The following is a 21,762-nucleotide window of genomic DNA, read 5'->3' as shown; positions in this document are numbered from 1 at the left end:
TAGCAGGCACTTGTTAATTTGCAGTTTAAAAGGTGATTAGCAGCTTTTGGGAAACCTCGGCATTTGCATCCGCAGACCCGGAGAGTCGAGTCAAACACTCCCACCGTGGAATTACAGTAATGACCTGGCCGACGGGTCACTGGCGAGGAGGGAAGCAATTTTACCGTTAGTCCACCGAGACCCAGATTCCAATTTGAGTAGCCCTCTGTCTGTTGTTTTTATTTTTGAACCATTTATTTGATAAAGCACACAAGGACTTGATAGAAGAGAGGAAATTATGACAATTGTGTAGCCTATTAATTTATTGTGGGTTAATTAGATTTTTTTTTTTGTCCTTTTCTTTTGCTTTCATTTGCTGGGGAAATAAGAGCAGGAGGCGGAGAGCATGGATGAAGGTTATTCTTCAATCTCATAAAATGAGGCTGAAAAGTAGAAGATGTCGTCCGTCTGAAAAAAGAATCTTAAGAAATGTATAGTTGGAGTTGTCTTGTGGAGTTTGTTTCCAAGTGAACTGCCGAGCTAACCTTTGAACAATGTGTGGGTGTTTGTTTGGGATCGTTTTGGTCAATGCTTTTTATATTATGCCACGCTCTCGTTGCGTTTCAAACCGTTTTGTTTTGCAGCACGCAGCCAATTTTACACAAAGCCCTGCAGAAACGTTTCCGCCCGTAAGATTTGGCAGCTCTTCGATTTGCCTCCTCACAAATCATTTCCAACAAAGCTGTTGTTTGACTCGATCAAAGACAGTTAGGATGAAAAGTTTTCTTCATTACCCTCCACGGCCATTCTTTTAAACCCAGCATCCTTCTGGAACGCACTCTCCATTGACACCGATGTGGAAAGAAAACGACCCAGAGGTTTTTTTGTCCGGCACTGGATCCACCCAAAAGACACGTAAGGGTCATATTAGGGCTGTTCAGGGTTCAAGGTGGATGGTATGCAACACACTGAGGACGAGCAGACAGGAAGTGATAATGCTATTCATTATGCTTTGTGTTACAGTCTGAGTACACTGGCCACTGGGTACAGGAACCTTTGTAAGAACCACGTCCACGTAGTAAACAGGACAATAGGTTTTATGTGTTGAACATTTTCCGAGGCTGTAGGCGCTGCATGTGTATTGTGCAAACGTCTTTTTTCCCATTGTCTTTTGTGATACTATTGTGATGCTTCTGTAATACTGTTTTTTGTAATGGCGACACGGTGGCACAGTGGTTAGTGCAGTCACCTCACAGCAAAAAGGTCCTGGGTTCGAGCCCCGGGGTAGTCCAACCTTGGGGGTCGTCCCGGGTCGTCCTCTGTGTGGAGTTTGCATGTTCTCCCCGTGTCTGTGTGGGTTTCTTCTGGGTGCTCCGGTTTCCTCCCACAGTCCAAAGACATGTAGGTCAGGTGAATCGGCCGTACTAAATTGTCCCTAGGTGTGTGTGTGTTGGCCCATAGATGTTTTGTGTAAAAAAAAATTTTTAGATTTTTATAAGCATCATAAAGGGGTGGAGCAAGAGAGGCAAGCTTGAGATGGCTTGGACATGTGTGGAGGAGAGATGCTGGGTATATTGGGAGAAGGATGCTGAATATGGAGCTGCCAGGGAAGAGGAAAAGAGGAGGTTTATGGATGTGGTGATAGAGGACATGCAGGTGGCTGGTGTGACAGAGGAAGGTGCAGAGGACAGGAGGAGATGGAAACGGATGATCCGCTGTGGCGACCCCTAACAGGAGCAGCCGAAAGTAGTAGTAGTAGTAGTAGTACAGTAGTGCAGTAGTAGTAGTAGTCGCAGCAGTAGTAGTAGTAGTAGTAGTAGCAACAGTAGTAGTAGTAGTAGCAGCAGTAGTAGTAGTAGTAGTAGTAGCAACAGTAGTAGTAGTAGTAGCAGCAGCAGTAGTAGTGGTAGTATAGTAGTAGTAGCAGCAGCAGCAGTAGTAGCGGTAGTGTTGGTATGGTAGTAGTAGCAATAGTGGCAGTAGTAGTAGCAGTAGCAACATCAGTGGTAGTAATAGCAGTAGCAGCATCAGCAGTAGTAGTAGTAGTAGATAAAGGAGTGGAGCAGATTGGTTTTATTGTAAAGGTCACGTTTTCCTATCAACAATTCGACTTAAGTTGCAGAAATATACGGCAGCATTTCTAGCTTCTGATGGGGGGGTATCTTGTAGATGTTAGGCTGGTGATCCACGGTGTGGGACCTCCTGTCTCCTACAGGAGCCATGGCATAACTTGTACCAGCACACAAACAGCAACCAACCGCACACAACGGTGTTTAATAGTACCCCTCCCGAGTGCCGATCCAGACCGCGGGAGCCTTATTTTGGATTAAACCTGATCCTGAGCCTGGTCTCAATTCTCTTGTTTTCCACACTGTCCAAGTATTAAACGCTTTTCCAGATGAATCACTGCTTGGCACGTTCGTATTGTAACGCAGTGAATTACTGAGTATGTGAAACGTGCTTTTCCTACTTTTGGTTGTCATGTCTGATCAGCCCACCACTTACTGTAAACCCTCGTCAAGATGTCTTCGGGGGGGCGGGGGATTCAAATCCATTAAAAAATAAAAAGAAAATAAGTAACAGTAAACTGATACTTGATAGGACTGGTCTAGTGGGAGACACCAAGACTCCATTTGTTTATTTCAAGATGCACGACAATCATGAACTGTAACTTCACACCGATTTTATCGCCAAATACATGTCTGACTGTACATCCAGCATCCGGTCCTGCACCGTAATCTATAATACCATCCCTAATCCCTTCCGGGCAAGGATTCTGTAATCTACAAAGAGCAGGACTTGCAGGCCCATTTGGAAACATTTCAGATCATCTTGTAAATAGATTGCATGATGGAGCAGATGAACACATCCGTCATACGACAACACACTCATCTGGATTCATCTGGATTCATCTGGACTCAGGTATTCCACCTCCAATCCACAGCCTCCGGCTGCAGTGGACACCACACTTTACCATTTTGTTTGTTTGTTTGGGGGATTTTGGGGGGGATTTCCCCCCCCCCCCGTTTTTCTCCCCAATTGTACCCGGCCAATTACCCCACTCTTCCGAGTCATCCCGGTCGCTGCTCCACCCCCTCTGCCGATCCGGGGAGGGCTGCAGACTACCACGTGCCTCCTTCGATACATGTGGAGTTGCCAGCCGCTTCTTTTCACCTGACAGTGAGGAGTTTTAACAGGGGGACGTAGCACGTGGGAGGATCATGATATCCCCCTCCCCCCGAACAGGCGCCCCGACCGACCAGAGGAGGAGCTAGTGCAGTGACCAGGACACACACACCCACATCCACATCCAGCTTTCCACTCGGAGACACGGCCAATTGTGTCTGTAGGGACGCCCGACCAAGCCAGAGGTAACACGGGGGTTCGAACCAGCGAGCTCCATGTTGGTAGGCAACGGAATAGACCGCTACGCTACCTGGACGCCCACACTTTCCCATTTTTGAAACAGGTTTTATTAATATGTAATAGTAATAATAATATCACATTAAACACAAATTCTCTTAAATGGCAGAAGAATGAAAGTATATCTGTGCCATGCAGTGTGACTCCAGCTCATCACTTCATAATCTGCCTTAAAGGAATACATAAAGACAAGACAAACTTTATTACTGTGAGGAAATTGTATAAATATATGCTGAATTCTTCTGATTTTGGAAGGTTATGTTTCCTCCCTGGAAACTTGTCAAGGCCGTGCCTTTTAAGTGTGTGCGAGTCCCTCAGAATGGGAATTTCAGATCTGTACAGCATTCCCTTGGTGAGCTTGGTGAAACGAGATGGCCGGCTGGCCGGCTTTGGGGAAACACTGGGACAAATGATCAAACTTTGATCCCAAGATATTGAAGAAGCTCCCATTGACTGAAAGGCGACATGTCGAGAAATCCTTTAATCCCGTCACGCGTGACCCCGAGCACCAACCAGCTTCAGTAAGTGAAGCATATTCCCGTTTTCCCTCTGTTGACATCGCTTAGTTTAGACACTGGCCGTGGAAACCAACGCTCAGTCAAACACCTTTCCTACTATTTAGGCTGCGCCAGCATGCCTGGCGGCATCTCCTCCCACAACCCGAGGCTCTCGGCTGCATCACGCCACAGATGGTGCAAGCAGGATGTAATACCCCGCTGTGACACCGAGCTGCGGTCTTTAAGCAACAATGGCTTGAAATTAACTGTCACGTCAGACTCATACGATGAGCTATGTCCACCGCTGGTGAGCTTTATCCCACTGTACATGGCAGGTCGTCGACTTGCGGTCCGGTTACTGCCATCGCTAATGGTGTTGGACTCCAGAGAAAAGCTTAATCCACCTTCAGGTTTCCCAGCCAGAGTTCCTGGTGTTTTTTAGAGATGGGAATTTTCTGCAAGCAATGAAAAAGACCCATTTAAGCAACATTAAATCCATTCAACACTTTTTTTAAATAGTTCTTCATAATGGAAGGTTTAAATTGCAGTTTAATTCATATTGTGAACTGTCCGTTATTGAACAATAATACAGATTTATGGACAAAAGGAATTTCGCCAGTATTTGACGTAGCCTATTCAGGATCCTTGTTTTTCATTATGACTGATAATGTGTTTATTCCCATAAAACCTATTAATAACTGTTTGCTTCGTTAATTTGCGCTGATTAACCGTTTCCCCCGTAATTATAGTGAAGTAATTACAACATAAATCTTTTTGTGTAAACTTCCCATTGCAGATGCATGGTATAAATAAAGATTGAGTGAGGAGGTGGATGTGATAAGGAGCAGATGAAACCTGTCATCAGACAAACTATGTAGGACCCGTTACAGGATGTCCTTCTGTACGTGCAAATAACTTTGGTGTCATTGCTGAGACATAATATCAGTGCAGAAAAATAAAACAAGAGCCACTTGTTTAGCTTAATCACATTAAGTAAAGCATATTTTATTTGTATAGCCCAATACCACAAATTACAAATTTGCCTCAAGGGGCTTTACAACAATACAACTTCCTGTCCTGAGACCCTCACATCGGATAAGGAACAACTCCCTAAAAAAAAACCTTTTAACAGGGAGGAAAAAACCTCAGGGAGAGCAGCAGAGGAGGGGTCTCTCTCCCAAGACGGACAACGTGCAATGGATGTTGTGTTTACACAATTTACACAATATAACACTGAAAGAGGATAACAGAATTATAATGGAAATATAAAATGTGTGAGGACTATGATGTGCAGGATGCCAAGCAGTGTCCAGACGCCACCGGAAAAGCCCAGGACCTGAGCCACGCGACCACCATCACCATGTAAAAATATATATATACATATATTAATTATTAAAAAATATTAAGTCATTATAAATCAATCAAAAGTAAAAACAAAGTTAAAAGATTAAAAAAAAACAGAACACGTGATGATGGTTGAAATGTCCATGAAATGCATTACGTCAGTCATGATTTACAAATGGAAAAAAAAACTTTGTTTAGCCAAAGCAAATAACTGACAACCGACATAATAATAATTATTATTATTATTATCAATATTATCACATTATTTATTTGATATTATCACATTATTATTAATATTGATTATGATCATTACTGTTGTTATTATTATTATCATTATTATTCCAGAGGAACATGTTTTTTGTGGATGTGATAAAACTACAGTGCTTGTTTTCAACCAAAGCACTGAAGACCAGGAGATCAGATGGATTTTTTTTCCCAACAAGAACAGATCTCCTGGGGAGGTTTCAGCCCATTGAAAACACACACACACACACACACGCTGGGCTCTACAGAGGTCTTCTAAGAAGGACTGATCTGCATTCCTCTGACACTGGGCCGGACCCCCCCGCCGAGGGCCGGACAGGCGGTGAGAAGCCATGAATGATCTATTATCAGGTCCTGTGTGCAGGAAGGGCCAGAGAGCGTCAGATAAAAGTGGAGGAGGTTCAAAAATCTGTGAATGACAACACCGAGAGGTGGAAAAGCTGGAGGACACCATGTGGGCTGGGAGTTTAGAGGAACACGGAGGCCAAAACGGTGTGTGAAATAAAAAACTTTTTACCCTTTTTTCATTTTTTTTTTTTTGGATGTGAAACAAATGTTATTTATGAACAGAGGAAAATGAAAATAGGAACAAAGCGTTGTTTTTTATTGCTGGTAATGACAATGCAGAGACGAAAAGAGAACCAAATAGTATCAAACTTGTTTTAAACTATTTCAGACTTTTCTCTAGAGAAAAAATATATATTTTTTAGTTTTCCAAGAAGAATAATTTCTCGATTAAAACTTAACACAGGTCATCGGCCTATTACTGCTCAATCTATTGACAAAGCTTTCTCCTTCTGCCGTCCGCCATCTAACCCAACAAACCTAAATTGGAAAATTGTTGAGCAAACTTGTGCATGTAATCACGTCCATATTTTATTCATGTAATGATATGCAATAATCGCTCAGTTCCACAGTCTCTGCAGTTTGCTGCCTGCGCGGCTGTGCCGAGCATCCTGTCATGGAATGGATAAACAGTTTTCACCCATAGGTGCCCGCGTGGCGCTCCAAATGTAGGATACTTAGAAAGGCGTATATATCCCACTTCGGTTAAACCCACTGTGCATTTTGTCTGCTTTTATTCTTTGCACTTTTAATTCCCACTAAGAGCTTGTTTCATATCAGGGGGGGCTGGGGGGGTGCATGAATTGTTGCAAAGAAAATATGGGGAAAAAAATCACCATTGTCCTTGAGGACGGGAAACCGTGTGCAGCTAATGGCCCCAAAATGGCGACGTCAACCCGTGAAAGTGAGCCCCATCCCACACCACTTCAACATGAAACTGAAGCTCAGAGCAAGAGAGATATTTCACGTCTGCCGTGTCGTTTTCTAATAAACCAAACTCTCCACTGGCAGGGTGGCGGAGAGCAGGATTATGACTCTCCATTTGTCTTGGCTGGGCCTCCACCGTTAGCTAGATACAGCCCCTCCGTGTCTGCACCAGGCCCAGTTAAAATGGACGCTGGTGACTACCCTGTGTCATTTGTCTCTTGTAAGATCGGTTCGCAGGAAACCGGGACCTCCGCTCCGCTGGATAATACATTACATGCTATCACTCGGCCGTGTTTAATTACGTCCATGCACGGGTCCGGTATCATATCTTCCTGAACTTATCCGTCTCTAGAAACTTTCAGCAAATTCCAAATGTTTGTGTCATATAATCCTGAGTTTAGATGGAATATTTTGGGCATAACTGCAGGAATCATTTGGTGTCTTGACAACTCGGTCTTTATTGCTTTTTACCACAGCCATGGTGAGGAGGATGAAAGCAGCTCTGTGGTCTTTTCCCTGAGCTGCACATGTAGAGTAACATCTATCCTTGTAATGCTTCTTTCTCCAAGTCTGAGGATCTAGGCAATTTTGCAGAGTGAGAGAGACAGACAGAGAGAGAGAGAGAGAATAGAGAGCAAGAGAGACAGAGAGAGCAAGAGAGAGGGAGAGACATGGAAGTAAAATGTGATGACGTAGAAGTAAAATTTTTTGCTTTATGCAGATGATCTAGTTTTGTTGTCACCAACCGCAGGTGGGCTACAACAACTACTAGACCTGCTTAAGAACTATTGCCAGCACTGGGCCCTTGCAAGAAGTCCAAAAAAGACAAAAGTAATGATCTTCCAGGAGAAGCCCAGATGTCAGGAAAATAGATACCAGTTAACTCTAGGTAGCATCACCTTAGCAGGGGTGTCAAACTCCAGGCCTCGAGGGCCGCAGTATCTGCAGGTATTTGTTGCAACCGTGCACTACACCACCTGATTTAACTAATTAGCTCACCTCCTGGATCGAGGAGGGAAAGGAACTCGTTTAATCAGGTGGTGTAGTGCATGGTTGCGACAAACACCTGCAGACACTGCGGCCCTCGAGGCCTGGAGGTTGACACCCCTGCCTTAGAGCATACGATGCAGTATACTTACCTTGGTCTAATTATTACAGCATCAGGGAGTTTCAGTAGGGCAGTGAATAGCCTAAAACAAAAAGCTGGCAGAGCTCTATATGCAATTAAAAATAAATTATTTAACATTGATATACCAATCTCCATCTGGTGCAGACTGTTTGATAGTGTAATTCTGCCCATTGTGCAATATGGAATTGAGGTATGGGGTCCACTCAGTCTTCCCAGCTACACTAGATGGGACAAGCATCCAACTGAAACCCTACATGCTGAATTCTGTAGAATGATTAGGAAAATACAAAGGAAAACACCAAACAACGCATGTAGGGCAGAATTAGGCCGGTTTCCATTATTGATAAATGTACAAAAAAGATCTCTAAATTTCTGGATGCACTTAAATACAAGCCCAACAAATACATTGCACTTTAAAGCTCTGAAAACCCAAGAACTGAACCCCGAGAAGAGTCCCCTGAAGCAGCTGGCTCTGAGACTCACTAACCCTTTAACAAATAAACCTCAGGCCAGCACTGCATCCCAAACAAACATGAGGATAAATCAGGCTATAAAACAAAGCAAGAACAATTATTTGAAACACTGGAACGCTGAAATCAAAACTCAAAACAAACTAGAAGTCTGTCGGGCCCTAAAAACAAACTATGATTTGGAAGAATTGTAAGAATACCATGCCAGTTAAGAATACCTCTTAACTGTCAGAGACAGGAAGCAGCGACAGATCCTCACCAAACACAAGCTCAGTGACCACAGTCTAGCCATTGAAAAGGGGAGACACAAAAAGACGTGGTTGCCAAAAGAGCATCGAACATGTGGTCAATGCATGACAGATGAGGTGGAGACAGAGGTGCCACAACCTGAGAGACAGTGGGTGATGGCACCTATTATCGTTTGTTATTTGCTATCGTCATTATTTAGCGGATGCCTCTTGGCAGATGCTTCTGGTCCGGGGCGACATGCGGGCTGTAAGTGGCGCATTCTCAATGAATGTGGCCCCCTGGGGCCGAGCGCATGGCCTCGGTGTTGTTGGTGCCGTGTTCTTGCCAGCTAGGCCGCAGAACCATAAACTAGTATTGCTACTGTTGTTGTCTGATATCATAATCATTGTTGTTGTTGCTGTTATTACAATCATTGTTGTGTTGTGCTGTTGTTTTACATGCTTTGGCTACATGTACACAAACGTGTGTCACACCAATAAAGCACATATTGAAATGAATTGAATTGAATTGAATTGAGAGATAGAGAGAGAACATCTATCCTTGTAATGCTTCTTTCTCCAAGTCTGTTTCTAGGCAGTTTTGCAGAGAGAGACAGACAGACAGAGAGCGAGACAGACAGACAGAGAGAGAGAGACACAGAAAGCGATAGAGAGAGAGAGTGAGAGAGACAGACAGAGAGAGAGAGAGCGCAAGAAAGACAGTGTGAGAGTGAGAGACAGACAGAGAGAGAGAGAGAGGGCGAGAGACAGAGAGAACGAGAGACATACATTTTTGATTTTCAAAAGCTTATTTATTCAGTCCAGCACCAGTGTTGCCAGATTGGGCTACTTTTTATTTGATTGGGTGGGTGAAAATGGCTCTGATGGACATAATTATTATTACATACATACACCGGACGGACAGAGAAACCTTCTGCTAAACAGCAGTTTAAAAAAGGGGCTTTTTTTGGGCGGGTTCAGGGCTCTGATTGGGCTATTCAAATCTGGCAACACTGCCAACAGCTGATATTCAAACATATACATCTTGTTATAATCCAATACATCTTATTGTCTCATTAAGTAATTCAAAACAAAAGTATCCACACCAACAGACGGGTTCCAAGCTCAAGTCAACTCTGCATGCCTGGCCCAAAATCACAAACACAAATTAAATAAAAGAATAAATAAATTAAATTAGAAACAGAAAACCAGGTCTTCGTCATCACCCACTGAGCACAATACTCCCCCTATTGCCCATTTAAGGCTGAAAGCCTCTAAGTTGTCTACCATTTTGTAGTAGGAATACTCCACCCTGAGCCGAGCCTTCAGAGAGAGAGAGAGAGAGACAGACAGACAGAGAGTGAGACAGACAGACACAGAGTGAGAGAGAGACAGAGAGAGCAACACAGAGAGTGAGAGAGACAGACAGAGAGAGAGACCGAGAGACAGGGAGACAGACAGAGAGAGACAGACAGAGAAAGACAAATGGAGAACAAGAGACAGAGAGAGACAGACAGAGCAAGAGAGAGAGAGAGAGAGAGAGAGACATAGCAGAGGTCCTGGGCCAGATTAGAACCTAGTAAATTGTACCAGGATGCAGTTTATTTATTTATTTATCTGTCTATCTATTCACTTTATGGCTTTATTTGAAGGGACTGCATCATCCGTCATCATCAATCTAACAATCTTACCTGTTTTGAAGCAAAGGCCACACATCTACAAGATTTCATCATCAATCAATACTCCATCAATACTCTATCAATACTCCATCAATACACTCACACTCTTGTGGTTCTCCTCAAAACACGGTCATTCAAATGCCCACTTGTTGAATTATGTGCAATTTTTTTTCTTTTCAGCCTATAAAAGCTGAGCGGGCGGCTCGACATGATATATGATTGTGATTCAATAAACCACAGAATGCACTGGAACATGATGGTCCATAGACACCAGTGAACAGAAAATTAACAAACACACAAAACACGTCCAATCTCTTGTCTGGTTCTCGTAGAGCAGTGGTGGAAGAACTAGCGACAAGGGTAAACTGGCTGGCATGGATAATGGTAACGTACCAAAGTGTGACACAAGTTCGCCTGATTTGGCCGGACTCCTGGGAACAGTTGTGCAGAGCTTCTCTTTAGTTTACATCACGTACAAGCTCCTCTCGCTCTGTCGGAGAACCACGGCGAGGTGTTCACAGGCTCGGGCCTTTTGTCCCTCATCGGTTCCCCTCCGTTCCTGTCGGCAGAAATCCACTTGCTGGGCGTCCGGGTGGCGTGGCGGTCTATTCCGTTGCCTACCAACACGGGGATCGCCGGTTTGAACCCCCGCATTACCTCCGGCTTGGTCGGGTGCCCCTACAGACACAATTTGGTTGTGTCTGCGGGTGGGCAGCCGGATGTGGGTATGTGTCCTGGTTGCTGCACTAGCGCCTCCTCTGGTCGGTCAGGGCGCCTGTTCCGGGGGGAGTTGGGGGGAATAGCGTGATCCTCCCACGCGCTACGTCCCCCTGGCGAAACTCCTCACTGTCAGGTGAAAAGAAGTGGCTGGCAACTCCAGATGTATCGGAGGAGGCATGTGGTAGTCTGCAGCCCTCCCTGGATCGGCAGAGGGGGGTTGGAACAACGACCGGTGTGGCTCGGGAGAGTGGGGTAATTGGCTAGATACAATTGGGAAGAAAAAAGGAGGGGAAAAAGAAAGAAATCCCCTTGCTGCGAGATCCTTATTCACTCATACAGGAGCATGCTGCTCTATCGCCGAGTGGAGAAGTAGGAGGCAGTAATGTTTAGTCTCTCTTGCCTTCCGTCGCTGAATCGGATCGGAGAACATTCCCCCCCTTCTCCGAGAGGCATTTTCCCTCCGAGTGTCCAAACACACAAAACGCAGTCCACCTTTGGAAAAGTTGAACCAACTGGATCTTGATTGATGTTCTTCCCCAAGAAAGATCTCCATGTTGAGGTTACCTCCAATGCCCCCCCTCCCTCCATGACTAATGAGTCACGGGGACGGGGGTCTGCCATGTGTGGCCACGTCACCCAAGAGCCTTTGTGGGTCCCCCATGCTGGACATCCCCATTGAGATGGTGAAGAATAGGTGGTCACTAGGTATAGAGACAATGAAGCAGAACTCAGGAACCAGAACCATTGCCCGAGCTGTCAGGCAGTGACACAAACTGTAATTAATGATATTTTCTATTTTCACAGAGGAGAATGAGCAGCTGACAGAGGCATTATAAATGAGCGCAGCCTTGTTGGAGGGGGAATAATGGCAGTTTATTAGTGGCAGGGCAGATTTAACAGATCTTCCTCAAACAAAGGGTTTAGACACGTTGAAAAATGGAGACAATCTGCCCCGAAGATCCAACGGGAGAAAATGTTCAATGCAACAGAAATGTTTGTATTGTGATCATATTCTCTCTTTTTTTCCTCCCTCTTTCTCCTCTCACTGAACCATCTGCGAGGCAAGTCAATAATGAAACAAGTCTGCTTTCTTCCCAACCTATTCTGCCCCCTGACAAAGAAAGGTGTCAATACCATGAGCAGAATCCGGCTAGATATTTCATTCACCGCGTCTGCAGGTATTCATCGATGGCGATGAATCATTTACCAACACCGTGTCTGCGTCGGACTGGAAAACAGGAATATTCTCAGTTTCACATTCCACATTCCACAGAGTGAAAAGGTAAAGTGTCAATGGGGCGATGCTCTATAACATGACAACCGATGCCCTGTTTTCACTGCTGTGTATACACTGGCTGCCAAACAAATTATCTATCCATCCATCCATCCATCCATCCATCCATCCATTCACCCATTACACTGGTCAACACAATTTTTCTTGCATGGGGTTTTTTCAACGGATTCTAGCTAACTTTTGGGTGCTGAATCCAAATCTGGTATTAGTTTTTGCCTATCACATCAGGTTTTTGAACTATGAAAAATCATTATTTTTGAGAAAACAGCAATTTTACACTCAAAGTTAAAAAAATACTGTGGCATTAGAAGATCGATAGATGCAAAAATGATTACAATGAATAAATAAACACTCAGCCTAGCATGAAATTACTTAGGAAATGAATAGGGGTCATTTTTATCCCCACCAAGATTGCCAGACTAGATGGTCAAGTTTTGTAAAATCCTGAATAAGGAGCATACAGATAGCACAAAACCTTGATGTGATAGAGCAAATCTGAGCTCAGATTTGGATTCAGCAGCCCAAAATTAGCCAGAAACAGTTTCCAAAGTCCATGCAAGAAAAAAAACCTATGTTTTTGTAGACCAGTGATCCAAACCGCTTATCCTGCTCTCAGGGTCGCGGGGATGCTGGAGCCAATCCCAGCAGCCATTGGGTGGCAGGCGGCGAAACACCCTGGACAGGCCGCCAGGCCATCACAATGGGCCCACACACACACACACACACACACATTCACACCTAGGGACAATTTAGTACGGCCAACTCACCTGACCTGCATGTCTTTGGACTGTGGGAGGAAACCGGAGCACCCGGAGGAAACCCACGCAGACACGGGGAGAACACGGGTCATCCTCTGTGTGGAGTTTGCACGTTCTCCCCAAACAAATTATACGGAAAGAAAATTAAAACCCCGGCGTCTGCAATCAGAGCCCCGTTTTATAGACGCCTCACACACTCTGATGTAGTTACACAAACAGTATGTCCAACACAATCCGTCAGCAACTGCACATAATTGAAATAAAGTGAAAATGCATGTTTGTCGGTGATGAAGTGAGAAATAATGCAATTATCTTGGCTTTGAGCACCTATTATTATTTCTCCGAACACCGTCTGCTGGGTCCTGGGGAGGGGATGGCGTTTTCGAACTTGTGCTGGGAATGACTGATAGCACCGCTGGAACGGCGCGGCGTTGGGAAATGCGTTCCAGCTGTGCTCTAAGAGTAACTCCTTTGGCTTGTTCGTCACGTCGCCGGGCTGAAACATCGCTCCACAAGCTCGTGCATGTGACACTTCGAGAACATGGAGCTGAAAAGATGAATCGGAGGATCTCCAGGAACGAAACGACACCCCCCGGCCCTGTTTCCAGCACGCCTAATTGATTCCCGTCCAACAAGTTCGACTGCATTGTGTTTGTTTGAAAAGTTAAAAGAATCCGACTAATTTCTGCTCAGCCAGTCAATACCGAGCCGAGACGAGAGCGGCCCACTTCAGGCCGTGTTGGTGCATCCCACCGGGGCGGGGCAGGCCAGCTGCAAACAGCTGATCAAAAGGGAGAGGGGGAATGGGACATTAGCATCAAGTGCCTCCGTGAGTGACACACAAAAAACATGGAAATAAAATATAATTTTCAGACACTTCCTCCGCCCGTGCTTGGAAGTGAATGCCATGTGTTTGTCAAGCAGCTGTCTGCAGCCGTGCAGCACATTGGTTCGCACTTAAACCGATATTATAAGGCAATTCCACTTTTCCTTTTTTCTTGCAGCCCTCATATTGGTAATATGCTAATGACATCCGCCCGTGATTAGCGATTTTCTGCTAATCTTTATTCCGCAGTGGCCCGAGCAATCACAGAGGTGGTAGGGCTTTCGAGTGTTGCAGCGGCGAGCCTCTTCCGAAGGCCTCTCCCCCATCTGCCCCAACTTGATTTAATTTGAATAATAACGGAGAGATTTGGATTCAAAGGCCTCTTTGGTTCGTCGCCGTGCGTATGCAGATCCAGGAAACACACTAACAAGGAAAGGGTATGAAAGCCCCTCCATTAGCTAACCTGTGTTGAGTAAAACGGGTGGTTTTACTCGCACTCGTGAGCAGGGTTGCGGTACATCATCATCATCATCACTGATGGTTTCTGAACCTAAAAAGGCAACTAAAGGTCTTGCATGCGAATGTGGTTAATTTTGCTTGATTTTTGTTTTTGTTCCCCTTTCTCCGGGGACGGCGTTCGTTGTTTTGCGCTCGGCTTGCTGGTTTCCTCGTAAGGGGTTGAATAGTGGCCTAATCAAGCCCAGCAGCAGCCCTACCTGCCACACTTTATTCCAGACTGACTGTAAATTTAATCCCGTTCTTAAAAGTGACCTGCACAGCTTTTGGTGGAAAGCGGCTGGATTTGTCTGAGCCTTTGATGCTGTGGTACCCCCAGAGACTGTATAAAAGTCTATTGTGTCCCCGGCGTGTGCGTGTGCGTGTGTGCGTGTGTGTGTGTGCGCGCGCACGTGTGCATGTGTGCTTGCGTGCATGCATGTGTGTGTGCGTGTGTGTGTGGGTAAATTCCAGAAGGGCCGCAGCTGACAATTGGCCATTTGGGCCGTTCAGAATGAATTGTTATAGTGGGGAGGAAATGAGAAAAAAACCTGCTATATATATATGGATATATATGGATATATCCATATATATCCATATATATATTTATATATATAGCGTTTTTTTCCAAAACCGTCAATGGTGTTGTAAGTGCTCAACTAATGAGGAGCGGAATGATTGCTTATGGCATGAAATAGGCTTGTACTGTCTCATAGAGAATTTACTTGACTCACTGGATTATACATATATATATATATATTTCTTTGATTGATCTATTTATTTTTATATTTTTTTTCCCAAAATGATGAATAAATGCATTTCCCGTGATTCGCCTTGTTGCAACCTAATGTAGTGCAGACGTCAGTTGTAGGCTGTGGCTAGGAGGCAGTACACATGACGGTAGTCCGGCTAGCTCTATCTAAAGTGGAAATGTTTTTAAGAAAATGAACCGGGGTACTAAACGAACAAAAGGGGAGCCAAGAAAAAGAGAGAAAAAAGGCAAAGAAAGCCCTGCTGGGTGAGGGTGAAAAATGTGCTAAATTAACACGAAAAGACAGAAGGTGGAGCTGGAGGTGGCACAGTTGAAGATGCGAAGATTTTCATTGGGAGTGACGAAGAAGGACAGGATTAGGAATGAGTATATTAGAGGGACAGCTCAAGGGACCGTCAAGTTGGACGGTTTGGAGACAAAGCAAGAGAGGCAAGATTGAGAGGGTTGGACATGTGTGGGGGAGAGATGCTGGGTATATTGGGAGAAGGATGCTGAATATGGAGCTGTCAGGGAAGAGGAAAAGAGGAAGGCCAAAGAGGAGGTTTATGGATGTGGTGAGGGAGGACATGCAGGTGGCTGGTGTGACAGAGGAAGATGCAGAGGACAGGAAGAGATGGAAACGGATGATCCGCTGTGGTGACCCCTAACAGAAGCAGCCGAAAGTAGTAATAGGAGAGAGGTTTTTGACAGCCGCAGCCGGTAATGTCAGCAGTAGGGCTAATGTCTGCTTTAGCTAGCACTAGCAACATGGACGAGGAACACTACCACAGGAGAATTTGGAGGCCTTTCTGAATGATGGCAACTGAGCAAGACATCCTGATGAAGCTTGACTCTGACAATGTGATGAAATGGAACTGTATTTACAATAGTATATAATACAAAATCAATAAAAACACACCACAGTCAAACTCATTAAAAGTACTGATACTCCCAATATTTTAAAAACATTCATACTGCATTGCTTCTGGTGTCAGGTTGAAAGATATCGCTGAAAGGGGCTTTGTTGATGGTGGTGTTCTCCCACGTTCACCTCTCACTGAACTCAATGTACTGCAAGCTACCGAGAACCGTATTCTCATATGGTCCTCATATGGCTCATAACTTCTGCGTACTCCTCATTGCGTTTCTTCGAAAGGAGTTCTGCCAGTCGCTTATGGATCCCTTTTCTACTGTCAGTATCCGACTGTTGTACTTTCTCATCTCATCCCTCTCTGCCTTCACATAGAGTTCTTCTGGTGATGTCTTTAAATAAGATGGACAGTTTGGATGTAACACTTGGACATCGTAGACCGTTCGTTCGAAAGTGCTCCACTTTCCTCTTGAAGATACGTCCGGTGCTGCCCTGTCCGCCTGAGTGCCAGATTCTACTACGTTTTCAAGGGGCATCAGTTGGGGTTCAGTAACAACATCTCTGTGATTGACAGGGTTGCAGAGAAAAGCAAACATCTTCGTAGCTTGTCAACTGCATGAAGGTAAGACCGTTTATTATTATAGGCTGTACGGTGGCTGTGCAGTGCTCTTTACATGTTGTGGTGTAGCTTCTATTATGTACCGAGGCCACCCGGTGCTCTAAATGGCTGTAGCCTATATGGTTATGTGCTTGTCCCACTGTTCCGTTTTCCTGTGGGAGGAGCGTCCTCTCATAATTTTGTTCACATCGGTTTTACAGAATTTAGGCTTCCTTTTGTGCTGCATTATAATTTAGCTATAAATGTAATTTGATGCCACTCAAGCAGTGTCGGCCTCCCCGTGTTTAGTCTACGCTAGCCTGTTTCTTCTGATACAAACCCTTCTACTCTCGCATTGGTGATTAACACAAAATTAATTACATTAGACATGTTATTGTAATCATTTAACAATAGTGAAATTCATTTATACTCATTTACTAATTTATTCTTCTTATTTCCCCTTCAAATAAAAGTGTTGACAAAAAAAAAATTATCCCTGTGTTGACTGTGGGCAGCACGGTGGCGCAGTGATTAGTGCGGTCGCCTCACAGCAAGAAGGTTCTGGGTTCGAGCCTGGGGTAGTCCAACCTTGGGGTCGTTCCGCATCATCCTCTGTGTGGAGTTTGCATGTTCTCCCCGTGTCTGTGTGGGTTTCCTCCGGGTGCTCCGGTTTCCTCCCACAGTCCAAAGACATGTAGGTCAGGTGAATCGGCCGTACTAAATTGTCCCTAGATGTGAATGTGTGTAGGCCCTGTGATGGACTGGCGGGGCCTGTCCAGGATGTCTCCCTGCCTGCCGCCCAGTGGCTGCTGAGATAGGCTCCAGCATCCCACAACCCCTAAGTAGGATAAGCGGTTTGGATAATGGATGGATGGATGTGTTGACTGTAATACATATGCTACGGTAATACTGAATATACTGCGACAGCCCTAGTATTAGGCCCAGTATTACTTGGCTAAAAGTGCAGTTGAGGTTGGCGCTGGGTTTGGAAATAGGGCCGTTGGGCCAGTATATGTCGCAAATGCCAGGGCCGTTTTTTGATTCCAGTGTGACTCTATGTTTTGTTTTTGTTTTTGTTTTTTGGCGTGGGGGGGTTGACCCCCATGACTTCTGCTGGCCTCACACTAGAGGATAAGGGGCAGATTTTGAGTCCGATTCACCCCTCCTGACAGTCGCGGCGCATTCCGGGTTCGAGGCTGGTCTGGACCGATTATCTGCCCAAATGATCCTGTAGTGTGAAGGGGGTTTACAGACATAATCTCAATGTTGCCAAGTGGATCGGAAGTTCCCCGATTGTGAATCATAAATCGAGGAAACTCCTGTAGTGTGCAAGGAACAGCGATGGAATATTGAGCGGAAACCCACAATAGCCTATGAGAGTGAGCTGACCGGGAAGCGTCACCAACCAGCTGTTGCGTACTTGTTTATATAAGTGTATAAAACATGCTGATTCTGTCTTCTCAGCCACGGCTTCATCCGCAGCTTTTTTCTCTTTTTTTCCCGTGGCACCGGGCAACTGCTGCTGTGGGCTATGCGTCGCAAATTGTGGTCACTCACTCACTCATGGACACCCTGGGAGGTTTAGTAGGACGCACTCGCAACTCGCACGAGGGGGGCCATGAGTCTGGGCGGTTTCATGTTTGTTGATGACGACGGTCTGCCTCCATGTTTGTTTTGCTCTGAAGTCACATTTGATCACATGACTTTCTGAGATCCCAAGTCCCTGGAATCGCCACTCTGAAATCACTTCGTATAAACGCCAAGTCTGTGGCCCTGCGTCTTGACTGAATCATCAGGTGTGTGCCTGCTTACGATTAAAATCTTAAAAAATCAGTTGAATCTGTCGTTATGTCTGTGGTATCCCGCATCTTTAAAATCAGTTAAGATTTGAAAATCCTCTAGTGTGCACCAGGCATATTCGCGGTATCTTATTATTTCCAGCCATTTGCACCAGGCTCCATCCAGAACTCAATGGGGAAAGGATTATTCAGTTCTTTTAATTTACCCTCAAAATTACAGAGTTGAAAAGGTCACACAAATTGTGCTGATAGTGACTCAATTTAACTTTCTATTTCAAACAGTTGGCAGTAACCATTCAAAACTAGATTATTAAGTTCCCCCCTCACCGAACCAACCCTGTCTGTGCCAGGACTTGAGAAGAGAGGCCTGTTATAGTTCGGCTAATTGAAATACTTTTACAAGTTTTTCGTTGAGCTCTGTGAGCTATAATGCATCTTTGAAGGAGGAACACTACAGGGTGCCGTTATACTGGTGTGAGTTTGCATTGAAATGCACCTGGAAACCATCCCTAATTGGCAGCCATCTCATTTGCCTTTGATATTGCCCCCCGTCATCTGCATGAGCGAGCAAACCATTGTCTGGGGAGGAAATCAAGCTGACTAACAGGGTAATCACCAAAGACAAGGCAGACACCATTCTCGAGACAAGTTCACCAAAATCCATAAAGCAACTACAAAATAGTGTCAATTACAGAGTGTATCCACAATATACACCCCTGTGATGTGTTAACGTGCCTTAGGAAGAAATTGTAGTAAAAAACCAAGCAATAATGTGGTCAGTAAAACCTGTGTTTGGACACCAAGACCCGAGGACCCCCCCCCCTTAATTAAGAGTGCCATTCCTCTCAGGGCGGCGTGGGGAGTGATCTAATGGCGACCATCCGTGCGTGCCATTAGCCACCATGTACTTTATCTACCAACGCCTCTCAGCAGGGCCTTGTAGACACACCGCTCCACTTCCTCACCGCCGCGGAGAATATGGAATGAACCTCACAGGTACTAGACGCCAGTCAGGCCTCATTACCGCTTGTGTGAAACAAACTGGGAACGCGTCTACAGGAGGTTGTACAAACAGCATCAACAGTATGAGGTATCATTCATGTATTTGGCTTGGGAAAACTGACGGGGCTGTTCTGGGAAGGCGCATCGCAACTGCGTTTGCACCACCTGCTGCAGTGAGAAGAGGCCTCCTGCGTGTCTTCGGGATAGGTGCTAAGAGAGATGTTCATGCCATCTTGGTGGTGGAGGTGTCGTCCCACCTCCCTCCTCCCTTCCCGCCAGTTGAAAGTTGGACATTCGAGAGCCACAAGGTGCTAATGATAATTACTATACATCAAGAGATTCCAACCTGGTGGAAAAACTGGAAAAAAGAAAAACCAACTAAAAATCCAATGACACGGGGTCCTGCGTTCATGTCCTGGGCCTCAAAGGGCTGTCTAATCTGCCTATTTGGAAAGTTTCTCCTTGACTAGGATTTCTCTGACTTTGTGTCAACTCACAAAGCTTCATACATCCACCCCCGACCCCACCATACCTGTGAGTCTTGTTTCTGTAAATCTATACAGCGCTGCATGGACCTGTGGCTGCAAACAGTGGATAATTATCCGGGTTCACTGCCGTCAGCAGCCTGGCTATGCGGTGCATGGAAAGTAGACACCGAGCATCGGGAAAATAATCTATACTAATAGGAAACCATGGAGCAGCAACCTATTGACTGACCTCCAGATATGTGGTAATAAGTCGCATGGGTAATTGAAAAGGAGATGGGTTGACTTGGGAAGGAGGTGGAGTATTAAGCGTGACAATATTTTCACTGAGTTCAAGTTCTTTTTTCTATTGTTTTTGTTATTATTACTATTATTATTATTATTGCTTTCTATTATTATTGTATTATTTTATCAATTTTGCCAAGTTTCAAAAGGAACATAAATTCGTTAGAGTAATAAGATCATCTATTGAATTTCTATTGGGATGTCTAAGAGCCTCTCTGCATTACTGCATATTTAAATATGTCTTGGCATAAGGTAAACCTAACTAGAGTTTGGTAGGTTTAAATAATGGCATCATCATCCCTGTCGTAATCATCATCATCATCATCATCACAGACTTTATTTAAAACTAAAAAAACGCACATGGAGGGTAACCCTCTTTTGTATTGTGTTTTATTTTTCCCCCCTTTCTCCCCGATTGTACATGTCCAATCACCCCACTCTCTCGAGCCGTCCCGCTGCTCCACCCCCTCTCCTGATCCGGGGAGGGCTGCAGACTACCACATGCTTCCACTGATACATGTGGAGTTACCAGCTGCTTCTTTTCACCTGGCAGTGGGGAGTTTCGCCGGGGGGACATAGCACGTGGGAGGATCACGCTATTCCCCTAGTTCCCCCCCCCCCCGATCAGGTGCCCCGACCGACCAGAGGTGGTACTAGTGCAGCGACCAGGACACATACCCACATCCGGCTTCCCACCCACAGACATGGCTAACTGTGTCCGTAGGGACGCCTGACCAAGTCGGAGGCAACACGGGGACTTGATCCGGCGAACCCTCGTATCCAGGTAACCCTCTTTTGTAAATGAACCAAGATGCAGAAACGCTTATATGACAATGTAAATTATTTTTACACAGTTATAAAGTCTTTAGGTTTCACTGCATTCTCTGGTTTGTTCAGCGCAAAGACACCAAATCTAAAATCAGTCTTTCTCCGATCAGTGCCCACCTGGTTAACCTGAAGCTTCAGCTAACCCTGAGAGTGCAACAGAGAAGCTCCAGCCGCCTGGTCACTAAGGGATGCAAGATGAAAAGGTAAGTTGAAGAAGTGCTTTGTGAATAGCTACAAATCAGCGATGATGCCCCCCCCCCGGCATAAAGGACCTGTGATGCAGTCCACTGCCAAATTACAAAGCAATCTACACGCCACTTCCTGCAGAACTTTTCTTTCCCCGTAATCTGAGGTCGTGAGTCAGTTGCGTGATGTGTGCACTTTGTCGGACATTTGCACAATAAGCAGTCTGCATGTCACGACTCTTCTCCAAGTTGAAAAATGGATTTAGTTAAGTGCAGGAAGTATTATGTGTAGCTCGAGGCCAAAGTGTTCTGTTGAGTTATAGCAGCCGATTACCCACAGCTCCGGACTCGGGACTACATGCTGTATTTGTTTACACCAAAGGAAATGGAACTATTACCATTCAACTGCCTTGATTATTGGCCTCTTTCGCCTTATACCTCAACACGTATATGTTTCCTACTGTTACAACCAACATTATGCTCCAGCCACACTGGAAGAAAAAATATCTATGGCATAAGGAAATAAAGAAAAAAGAAGACAATTTTGCCTCACATGAAGCATTGCAAAGGAATCCTGGTTT

This window comes from Lampris incognitus, chromosome 3 (assembly GCF_029633865.1).
Source record: "Lampris incognitus isolate fLamInc1 chromosome 3, fLamInc1.hap2, whole genome shotgun sequence".
Taxonomy (NCBI): Eukaryota; Metazoa; Chordata; class Actinopteri; order Lampriformes; family Lampridae; genus Lampris; species Lampris incognitus.
The sequence above is the reverse complement of the archived record's forward strand: the minus strand, read 5'-3'. Positions refer to the sequence as shown.